The sequence below is a fragment of the Lactuca serriola genome, chromosome 3 (genome assembly GCF_051521515.1).
Source record: "Lactuca serriola cultivar US96UC23 chromosome 3, Lser_US96UC23_V15, whole genome shotgun sequence".
In the NCBI taxonomy this organism is placed as follows: Eukaryota; Viridiplantae; Streptophyta; class Magnoliopsida; order Asterales; family Asteraceae; genus Lactuca; species Lactuca serriola.
The window spans coordinates 225,301,350-225,312,327 of record NC_136410.1 but is presented as its reverse complement, the minus strand read 5'-3'; the positions used below and the strand labels follow the sequence as shown (position 1 = coordinate 225,312,327).

General features: G+C 39.5%; 1 long non-coding RNA gene across 1 annotated transcript; it reads left to right on the top strand.

Moving 5' to 3' along the window:
* The first annotated feature begins 9,743 nt into the window (after positions 1 to 9,743).
* LOC145094813 (uncharacterized) lies at positions 9,744 to 10,481 on the top strand. The gene is made up of 2 exons (XR_013703582.1): positions 9,744 to 9,936; positions 10,146 to 10,481. It is a non-coding gene; the product is annotated as an uncharacterized LOC145094813 (long non-coding RNA).
* The last annotated feature ends 497 nt before the right edge of the window (positions 10,482 to 10,978 follow it).

Below are 10,978 nucleotides of genomic sequence, written 5' to 3'. Positions count from 1 at the left end.
ACTAAACTCACGGATGGACAAGCCCATACCGGAGATACAAAAATGGACTAGCTAACGAGCCCAATATACGCAACATATTATACAAAACACGACCCAACAATCTCCCCCTTTGCGTCAAATTGGAGCGAGACTACTTCTTCTTCTTGCTTGGGCCAGCAGCAGGAACTTTCTTCGTAGTATCAAACAGACGACAGATTAGCGCGAGAATAGTCTGTCTGAACCGAATGTACCATTGAATCATGTCATCGAAGTACTTGCATCATCCGCTGTGTTCTGCTTGCATCTGTGGATGATCCCCAAAACATGCTCTAAACAAGCAGTGGTGTAGAGGTGTTTGTCAGCCAAGGCGAAAAGACATTTCTGTCCTTCGTTCCTGGTGAACATGAACGAATTCCTTCTCGAGTCAATTTTACCCATCTGCATTTGGTTGAGATCACTGGCAGAGCCAACAGGAGATATTGTTGGTTTCTTCTTAAATACGCTCGTAATCTCCTGATCCATCAATGCAACTTCCATGATGTAGCACACGAGCATCCTCTTGAAATGGTCGATGATCGGACCGTATTCAGCTTCGTTGGTGAGTAGGATGTTGTGCAAGATAATCCAATCATGGGGATTAAGGTTGGGAAGATCTGCAAGGGAAATAGTATGTTCGGTTTTGGCAAATCCACGAAGTACCTTGAACCGAATGTTGATGAAGTTCCCTTCACTATACGGCTTCAAGACCCGAACGTTCACAATTTTCTGAGCGCTCCAAGTCTGATACTGAGGTTGAGCAGCCTTCAGATAAAAATTGATTAAGTCTCGATCAACCTGTGGATGAGGATGAGGGAGCTCTGCAACGTTGGAGAAGGCATGAAAGATGAACGCCTTTCGGGTCAGTAGCATGTCGAACTGTGAGTCGACAGTGTTGGAACAATCAAGAGAGATTACAGGTTCCAGCCACAAGATACTCGGTGTGTCAATGGCTTCTTTTATCATCCTCTCGAGAGTCCAGGCAGGAAAAAGAGTTTTCCTACTCTCAAGAAGGTCGTGGGCTTCCTTCTGTTTTCGTTCTGCTTCTTCAGCCTCTCTAGCCACACGAGCACTGATATCAGCCTCATCGTTTCGACTTTTTCGCTTCAACAATTCAGCGATTGTCTCTTTATCTTCATCTTCATCCTCCTCAGCAATCTTTTTGCCTTTGTCTTTCACACCAGAACCGGAGGCTTGGCCTATTGGAGGAGGTTCGGTTGTGTGAGTTGCCTTTGAGGTAGGAGGTGGTTGAGACATTGATTCCTTCTCTCCCCCTTGTTTCAGAATGGACACGAAATCAAGTAGCCCTTCGATTTTGCTGAGCAGGGCAAGCGCGGGAGCGAGCTTCTCTGCAAGGTCACGCCTCACAGTATAGTTAAGAATAGGATCATGTGCTTCGAGGATGTTGGAGATGGCAGAGTGGACATCCGAAACACACGACTTTATCACCTCCCTTTCGGACCGAAGAGAGTCAATCTCATGTTGAGAGTTGGAGAGTTGAACGCTCCTGACCTTCAGAGCGGTGGTCTTCCTGGCTAGGACATCCATAAGAGAGTTCTCGGCAGCCAAATCTTCTTGTAGCTTCGAGAGACGCTCGTCAATGGTTGTGCGAAAGGCTGAGTTGTCGTCTGAAAGCGTTTGACGAAAAGAAGCGAAGGACTTCAACTCAGTGGAGACTGGCATTGCCAGCTGGTGAACAATAGGTTCCAACGTAGTGAACCTGATTTTAATCAACCACCAATCCAAGTAAAATGCCTTGTAATTAATAGAACCTGAATTTAGGAAAATCAAAGATTTTCGTGCTTAGGGTGTAAAAGAAAAGAAATAAAGCAATATTTTTGGGAAAATATGTGATGTCAATAAAGACACGAAACAAATGATCTCGGGCACGAATCTCTTCCTTCAAAGTCAAGAGAGACCTTAAAGTGTTTATGTGGTTTCCCGTTGAATAACGATCAAACACGTATTAAGAAGTGTTGAAAGGCTTCTTTTAACTAGGCTTAGTAGGGTGGCTTTCGCTTCGATTCAAAATTCCTAATCTTGATATAAGATAGAAAGTGAACGAAGTACTTGTGAGACCGGTGTAGTCTATTGAACAAGTAGGTTGGAGATAATTTAATTTGGCTAGGAAATATATATGTATAAAATCTCAACAAAAATTTAAAACTGGATCCCAAGGGAAGAAATGTTATTGGTTTGAACAATTTCATAGGAATCACACAAAAGAAAATTTTGAGATTTCATGGAGGTACGTCCGTCAATGCATTAGTGAAAACTAGAGCAAATTAATTGTTCACCGTCAATTCGTATTGGGTATTGAATTTTGGGTTTCACTTAGCTCGTAGTGGCACGAAACTAAGATCATGAACACAGTAATTGTGTAACCATAAACCTCAGTGGTAATTTCTGAGAGTCTCAAGGGTTACGTTTGTGAAACGAATGTGATGGAGAAATGCAATTTAGATAGTGTAAGAAATCAAAGTACCTCTGCTGTGAAAAATAGGACCAAGCAGAAAACTCTTATCTCATGTGAGAAGATAGTTAGGTAGCTAATGATTAGAATAAATATGATAGCCTAATTGGGAAGACAAGGTTTGTGTATACGAAGTCATTAAGGCTATTATTCAGAATCAGGCGAGGCTTTGGACACATACAGCAGCATGCTTTTAGGGACATTTAGCTAATTCAACAATTTCCCCATAAACGAACACACAAATAAAATTAAAGCCAAAAAAAAATAAAGAACAAAATATTTTTGGAGTTTTTGAATTGATAAAAAAATAAAATGAAATAAAAAATAAGACATAAAAAAATACAGAGAAAAAAAAAATTGGAACCGAACCCGAGCGTTCGGTTTATTTCGGTTGTGAAAAACTTTGGAACCGAACCCGAGCGTTCGGTCTATTTCGGGTGAGAAAAATTTTGGAACCGAACCCGAACGTTCGGTATATTTCGGTTGCCAAAGAAAATAGGTTTTAAAAAAGAGAATAACTTTGACAATAAGATAAATGCATGTGGAACAATTATACATAAGATCTACAACCAAGAAAACTACCTTTGATTGATGAGCGAAAAGCAGATTATTCAACCGAAACCGAGCGTTCGGTTCATTTCGGTACATTAGTACAAGACCCGAACCCGAACGTTCGGTCTATTTTGCTTCTTACTTTTGAGTTTGAGAGGTAATTTTTGGTACTGACTCCGATTCCATCATACCTAGCCCTTGTAGAATTTTGTTGAACGACGCTTCAGGAAGAGATTTGGTGAAGATGTCAGCCAATTGATCAGTGGTTCGAACAAAATGAATTTCGACGTTCCCATCTTCCACATGATCCTTAATGAAGTGATACCTCAGTGCTATGTGCTTAGTCTTGGAGTGTTGCACAGGGTTATAACAGATCCTAGTTGCACTTTCAGAGTCACAATATAGTGGGATCTTTTTCATATTGAGTCCATAGTCCCGGAGTTGACTTTGGATCCAAATCACTTGAGAAGTATAGGAGGCAACTGAATGTATTCTACTTCAACTGTAGACAAAGACACACAAGTCTGTTTCTTTGATTTCCAGCTAACTAACTTCCCATCAAGGAATTGGCAGCCTCCCGTGGTGCTTTTCCTGTCTAGTCCACAACCTCCAAGGTCTGCATCTGAGTAGGCTTGAACGAAGAAGCCTGAGTTGGATGGATACCATAGGCCTAAAGAGGTAGTTCGCTTGAGATAACGGAGTATGTTCTTCGCTTCAAGCATATGAGGTTCACGTGGATTCGCCTGAAATCTAGCACAGTAACAAACAGAGAACATTATATCAAGCCTGCTAGCAGTAAGATACATCAGAGAACCGATCATCTGGCGATATAGCGTAATATCAACTGCTGGCTTATCCAAGGATGGAGTGAGCTTGGTGCCGAACGCCATTGGAACTTTAACCTTTGAATCTCCCATCATGTCAAATTTTGCAAGGAGAGTCTTCGTGTAAGCTTCCTGATTAATAAAGATGCCTTCGGGTCCCTGTCTAATATTTAAACCAAGGAAAAAGTTAATTGGACCCATTGAGCTCATTTCAAATTTAGTCTCCATCAGCTTTCTGAATTCAGTCGTTAAGCTAGGATTCGTTGAGCCAAATATGATATCATCGACATAAATTTGAACAATCATAAGGTGGTTACCTTCCTTCTTACGAAAGAAGGTTGGGTCAACCGAACCTTGTTTGAATTTGGACATCTTTAAAAACTTGGTTAGCGTTTCATACCAGGCCCTCGGAGTTTGTTTCAGTCCATATACGGCTTTGTCCAAAATGTAACAGTGATTGGGGTACCTTTCATTGACGAATCCAGGAGGTTGCTCCACATACACCGTTTCTTCAAGTTCTCCATTTAGAAATGCGTACTTGACATCCATTTGGTAGACCTCAAAGTTTTTGTGAGCATAGGCAATAAATATTCTAACGGATTCCAGCCTAGCTACAGGAGCAAAAGTTTCTTCATAGTCGATTCCTTCCTCCTGACAGTATCCTTTCACCACCAGACCGGCTTTGCTTCGTATCATGTTGCCTTCCTTGTCCATCTTATTTCTGAAGACCCATTTGAGACCAACAACTGAGGCATCTTGAGGAGTTGCAATGAGGCGCCAAACTTTATTCCTTTCGAATTCATTCAGTTCGTCTTGCATAGCTTGAACCCAATCGGAGTGATCAAGAGCAGTGTTAACTGTCTTTGGTTCAACTTTTGAGACGAAGGAGTTAAACATACAAAATTCTACTTTTGAAAATAAGGAAGTTTGTTTTGCCTTTAGTTGTGATCGGGTCAGGACCTTTTCAGAGACATTACCTACAACCTGGGAAACAGGATGATCTCTGGTCCATTTGACAAGAGGAGGGTAATTTGGATCATAAGATGGATCCAATTCAGCGTTTACCATCTCTTCTAGTTCAGATTGACTTTCATCATCATAAAGTATATCGCCATTCTCCCCCTCGACAGATAAGCTTTCAGGTGTGTCTTGAGTTTCCGGAGCTACAGGGGTTTCGGGTGGTGTCGAGCTTTCGGGTGTTGACGCACCTTCGGGTGTTGTATCACTTTCGGGTGTTGTAGCACCTTCGGGTGTTGTAGCACTTTCGGGTGTTGTAGCACCTTCGGGTACTGATGTGCGTTCGGGAGCAGCTTGAGAACTGTTCTCCCCCTCAACATGTGAGCTCGGCTGTGATGAAAAAGATGGGTCCTCCCCCTCAACTGAAGCATTGTGCTATGGAGGTTCGTTGGAGGATATAAATGTTCTCGATTGTACTTGAGCAATGGAAGACCTCGAACATGACCTCCAGTGACAAATTTGTTGATATCCTTAAAGTTGAGATGAGAGAGCCTTCGGTGCCACAGCCAGCTATCATCAGATTGTGCTTTAGATAACAGGCAGATAGCTGGATTCCCTTTGATGGGTTTGAGGTTCAGGGGAAACATTTCGCCTTTGCGCTCCGATTTGAGAATTACTCTTTTCGTTTTCTTTTCAATTATTTCCGAACCCTCATCATCGAATGAGACCTTGAGACCGGTACCTCCAACAAGCTGAGATACACTGATGAGGTTGTGCTGTAGTCCTTCAACGTATGCGACCTTCCTAATCGTAAAATCACCATTTGTTATCATTCCATAGCCTTTTATTGTGTCGAATGAGTTGTTCCCGAACTTGACATTTCCACCGTTTGAAAGAGACCGAAATTCCCTCAGCTCTTCCTTCCTTCCTGTCATGTGATGCGAGCAGCCACTATCAATATACCATTCTTCGTCAAACTGCTCGTCACTGATAACCTGCAAAAATTAAGCAGATTTAGGAACCCAAAGTTTCTTGGGTCCACGTGAGCCTTTCACAGGAACAGGAATAGTAAGAGAGATGTCAACAAGATATGTTCTTTTTATTAACGTTGTTTCATCTTTCTTTTTAATGGTGAAAACCTTAATTTTATTGGGATTTGTTGCTTTCGGTTTGGATTCTGGTTTAGGTATTTGGACTTTGGGATGATTTTGATTTGTTTCGACTGATGAAACCTTCGATTTTCCTTTCAGATCTGTTGAAGATTAAGGTTTTTGAGTGCGAACAGAATTGAATTTAGAATGTGGTTGAGAGGAATTAGAAGAATTAGAAGAAGTAGAACGAGAGAATTTAAACTGAGATGTTTTCTTGACTTGAGGTTCTAAGTGACCCTTTTGTTTTTTATCATTAATGGGACCGAACTTAGAACTTTGGTTGCTTTTGCTCTCAAAACCGAACTTATGCTTTCGGTAGCTTGTGTTTTCTGAACCGAACCTTTGCCTTCGGTTGTCATAATTTTCAGAACCGAACGTATCCTTTTGGTTGTTATGACCCTCAGAACCGAACCTCTCCCCCTTCGGTTGTTATTACTTTCTTGCGATCTAACAGTACTTTTCTCTGACTTTGAATTTCTGTCATGATAAGAGAAATGTGCGTTTTGAGATTGCCAAAACTGTTTTCTTTCAGAGAGATTCTTCTTGTATCTTTGATTCCTTTGTTGTTTTTGATTTTTCACCTGCTTCGGCTGACGATGGATATTCGCTTTTTGTTTTTGCTTTCTGTCAGCTGGTTCACTTTGAACTGATGATGTTTCGCTTGAAGGAGTGACTTCTTTTGCAGAAACTGCTTTTTCTTCAGGAACATCTTTTGTACCACTAGTACTTGACATGTCGAAGCTATCAAGCTTGTTCAAAGGCTCTGGCACATATCTGCCTTTGGTTTTCCATGACGTCCTTTCTGATAGACCAACGGTTTCGTCAGCATTGTCGATAGGGGCGGACCAGAAGAACTCATCACAACCATCAGCATTATCTTCGTTTACAATGGATGTGAGTTTGGCTGTCTGATGTTCGGTTACACCTGTGACCTTATACACCTGATTTGGAGTCATTCTTACCTTTTGGTATACAACAGCCTTTTCTTCAAGGATCGGGGACTTTTGTTGGGAAAGACGAGCAAACTCCATAGAATTTTCTGAAATAAGATTTTTGTGGTTTTCGGGTTCGCTCTTGACAAACTCAGAACAGTCAACTTCATCCTCTACAGAAATTTCACTCATATCATCGTCCTCATTAAGCTCAGATGCATTTTCAACATCAATTTTATTTTCTGAGCTCAATTTGGCACTCAATGAGTCAAACTTTTGTATGGTTTTGGTCCTTAGTTTTAGTTTATCATTTTCATCCAAAAGATTTTTCAGCATGTCCTTATGGTCCTTGGACTTTATGAAAGATTCGATTTTGTCTAGACCATACATATATGTCGGATTTACATCCTCAGACGAAACTACACTTTCACAATTATATGCTTTAGCGTCGATTTCATCCTCCTTAAACTCAAGGAAGGGCAAAATCATGTGATGAATTTTCTGCCCTATTTCACAGTTCAAATGAAGTTGAGTGATATTAGTGTAAAGACGCTTAGCAATTAAACAAAAGACATTTCTCTGTTTTAAAAGTTTCAAATTGTCTCTTTGTAAATAAATGTTTTCGTCCTTGGATTTGATTAACTCCGACTCCTTCAGCTCGATCCACATCCTCCGTTCCTCACTCTTTGAAGACACCCTGCTTATTTGGTCAGTTAGGTTAGAATTGGTGACCCGTGTTTGAGTTAAATTGCTGTCTAGATGAGAGATTCTTGAATTTACATTTTTAATTCTTTTTCATATGAACTTTGTGGGACTTTGAATGAACAAAAATGGATTGTACCTTCTTGATTAATTCATCAAGCTCGTTAAACTGCACGTTGAGAGGTTTTGCTGTGAAGCACAAGTCCTCTCGCTCCTTTGTGTCTTCATTCCCACCGTCTGTGTTGTATCCCCTCATTTGAGATACATCCGACACCATCAAGCACTTTCCACCGCTTCCTTCATCTTTCGCAACATAAGCCTTTCCATGAGATGACTTCCTTACTTCATCATCCTCAAAGTCGGTTGACCAGGCCTCCCCGCCACCGAACTCATCATCTGCTACCGAACCCTGCACAATTAAAGCATTCATTGAAGGGTTAGTGACAACTTTCTTTTTCTTGATCTCTTCCAGCTTTTTCATTAACATAGCTTCTTCATCTTTCTCCTCATCGTTTTCTTCCATTTTCTTGAGGACACAATCTTTGGCATAGTGGTTCTTTCCTCCACAATAGTAGCAGTTCACACCCGAATCTCCTTCAGCTTTTGGTTCCTTCTTTGGTTCTTCTGCCTTCGGTTCTTCCCTGACCTTTTCAGAACTATAACTTCCCTGCCAATTTTGGTTCTTATTGGTAGGAAACATTTTCTTGATGAATCTCTTCGGGTTTGACACCATCATTGCATAGTCTTTAGAGGTAAGGTCATAGTCCTCTAAGTTAAGGTCTTCATCTTCCATCACACCTTTGCTTTTGGACAGAAGGGTCAATGATCCCAAGCTTGAAACCACATTTTTCTCCTGCAAGACAATCTTTTCTTGGGATTTCAAAATCCCTACCAGCTTTGCCAATGAGTAAGATTTGAATTGCTCATGTGCTTTAACAGTGGACACAACCGCTCTCCACTCAGATCTAAGACCGTTTAAAAACATAACCTTTTGTTCAATCAACTTCCTTTCAATATCATGTTTAATCATCTTACTAAGAAGATGATTGAAGCGATCGAACGTCTGAGTTATAGTTTCTTCAGGACTCTGCTTGAATTCATCAAACTCGGTCAAAATTAAGGTTTGAATGGAATGCTCGAGATCTTCATCTGTGGAATATAACTCTCGCAGCCTATCCCATATTTCTTTAGCAGTGCTGCACGAACTCACCAGCCTGAAAGTATCAGATTGAAGAGCGAATCTGATTAGTCTCAATGCTTTAATATTGCACTAAAATTTATCTTTTTCGTCTTAGGCAATATCTTTTACGTCTTTCAACTTATACTCTTTCTGAGTTTCAATGATTCTTGATGTTGCTGAATGAGCGAATGGTCCAGACACGATTGCTTCCCAAATAAGATATCCGTTGTCCTCAAATCCAATGACATAATCTTAAAAGTGATGTGCCCAGACTTCGTAATCCTGGGTGTAAAGGATGGGAATCTTCGTCGTTGATCCAATGTTGTTTGAGATGTTAATGGGATTTGATTGTGACTCGTCCATGCTTGATTGAATAACCTGTTTAAAAGATCAGACTTGTAATATATTAAATTAGGGCAAAACGAATAAATGTTGAGTTACGTCAATTATGGGATGACGGCTCAATAAATATTAGTTGATGCGGAATAACCCTAATCACAACCTTTTTCACAGAAAAGATGTGTATGAATTACACAGCCTCCTGCTCTGATACCAATTGATAAGTTATAAAAAAAACGTGAAGATCGATTAGATCTTTGTAACAGGTATTGCGATGAACACAAAACAATAAATAAGACAAGAGTGGATCAAAATATGTTGAATGATTAGATCAAACAATCCTCAGCAGAGCTCGACTAAGAACTTCCGCTGTAGAGGATTTAGGGTTACAAGAACGATAATAATAAACTTCTAAATAATGCTCTGATCGTTCTATTCTATCGTTTTTCTAAGATGCATGCAAGCACCTATATTTATATTAAACCCTACTAAACTCACGGATGGACAGGCCCATACCGGAGATACAAAAATGGACTAGCTAACGAGCCCAGTAGACGCAACATATTATACAAAACACCAGGTTTACTTTTTTCCATCAAGCACCAGGTTTACTTTTTTTCTTTTCCTTTTCTTCTGATTTGTTCGCATTGTTCACAGGTAAGTTTCAAGGAAGTCGAATTGGTATGCCCTCTCTTCTCCTTCTAAATCGATCACAGGTTCCTTTTCACCCTTATTATTATTATTATTCTTTGGCAGAATTGGTGCAGATCAAAAGATGTAGAAAGGGAAATGGATATCTTGGAATAATAAGGTAACGACTAGAAGCTTATTAACCCAATTACCCCTGAATTGAGAGATTATTTGTTTTATATAGGGAAATGGATATCTTTGAATAATAGGTTTGCGTAGTTTCTGGTTAGGGCTCATATCTAAACTTCCATGATCTAATCATTGATATCTATATTAGTTATTGCTTAGAAGAGTCTTGACAAACCTTTTTGAATTTGGGATTCTTGACAGTGTGTGTTGATTTGGTTCGTGGTGCAAAGGACAAAAAACTTTGGAGTTATGCTAAACCCCCCATTACAATTCACTTACTTCAGGAAGGGTTATCTGAGTGATCAATCTGTTAGGACTCAGGGGTAATTAAGTAATTTACTGCTTTTATTGTTATGATGCTTAAGTAGTAGTGGTGCAGGGGGTGGGGAGATTATAATTTTTCTGTTATTTAGGATTTCATCCTCTAGGAGATTATTGGTTTTTTGAAGTGCCAATTACTATCAATACAATCATTTGTTAGAGTTTCTACAATCTTTACGAGCCATAATTAAAATCCTGAGAAAGAAGAGATTTGAATTTTTTTATATGTTCCCTAGCTATAAAATGGTTGAAAATTGAAATTAATGTATTTAATGACAATCACAATGATAAGCTAAAATATTATTTTGATTTGCTTTTCAGAAAAGTAAAGTAAACAAGAAAAAAGCAAACACACAAAGGAGCATGGTTTGTGTTTACTTGACTTTTGAAGTATTTTTATCCATGATTATTAAAGGTGGTGATAATTTTGGTTGAAATTTTGAATCTTATATTATGATTAGATTTGATGAATGACATAGATAAAAGCATATGTGGAGTTTTGATAGGTTCTACTATGAGGGTGTCATATAGGAAGATGGATCATTTTTGTGTATCTTTTGCCACCACTAATATGGGATCTACAATATTGGCCATGGATTTGGTAAAAAAAACAAAATTTATTTATCATCTTAATCAATTTAATAGTTATATGTGACTTATTACATGGAGATTTCAGGTATGGATGGGCCCAAACTACTCTATGATTTTGGAAA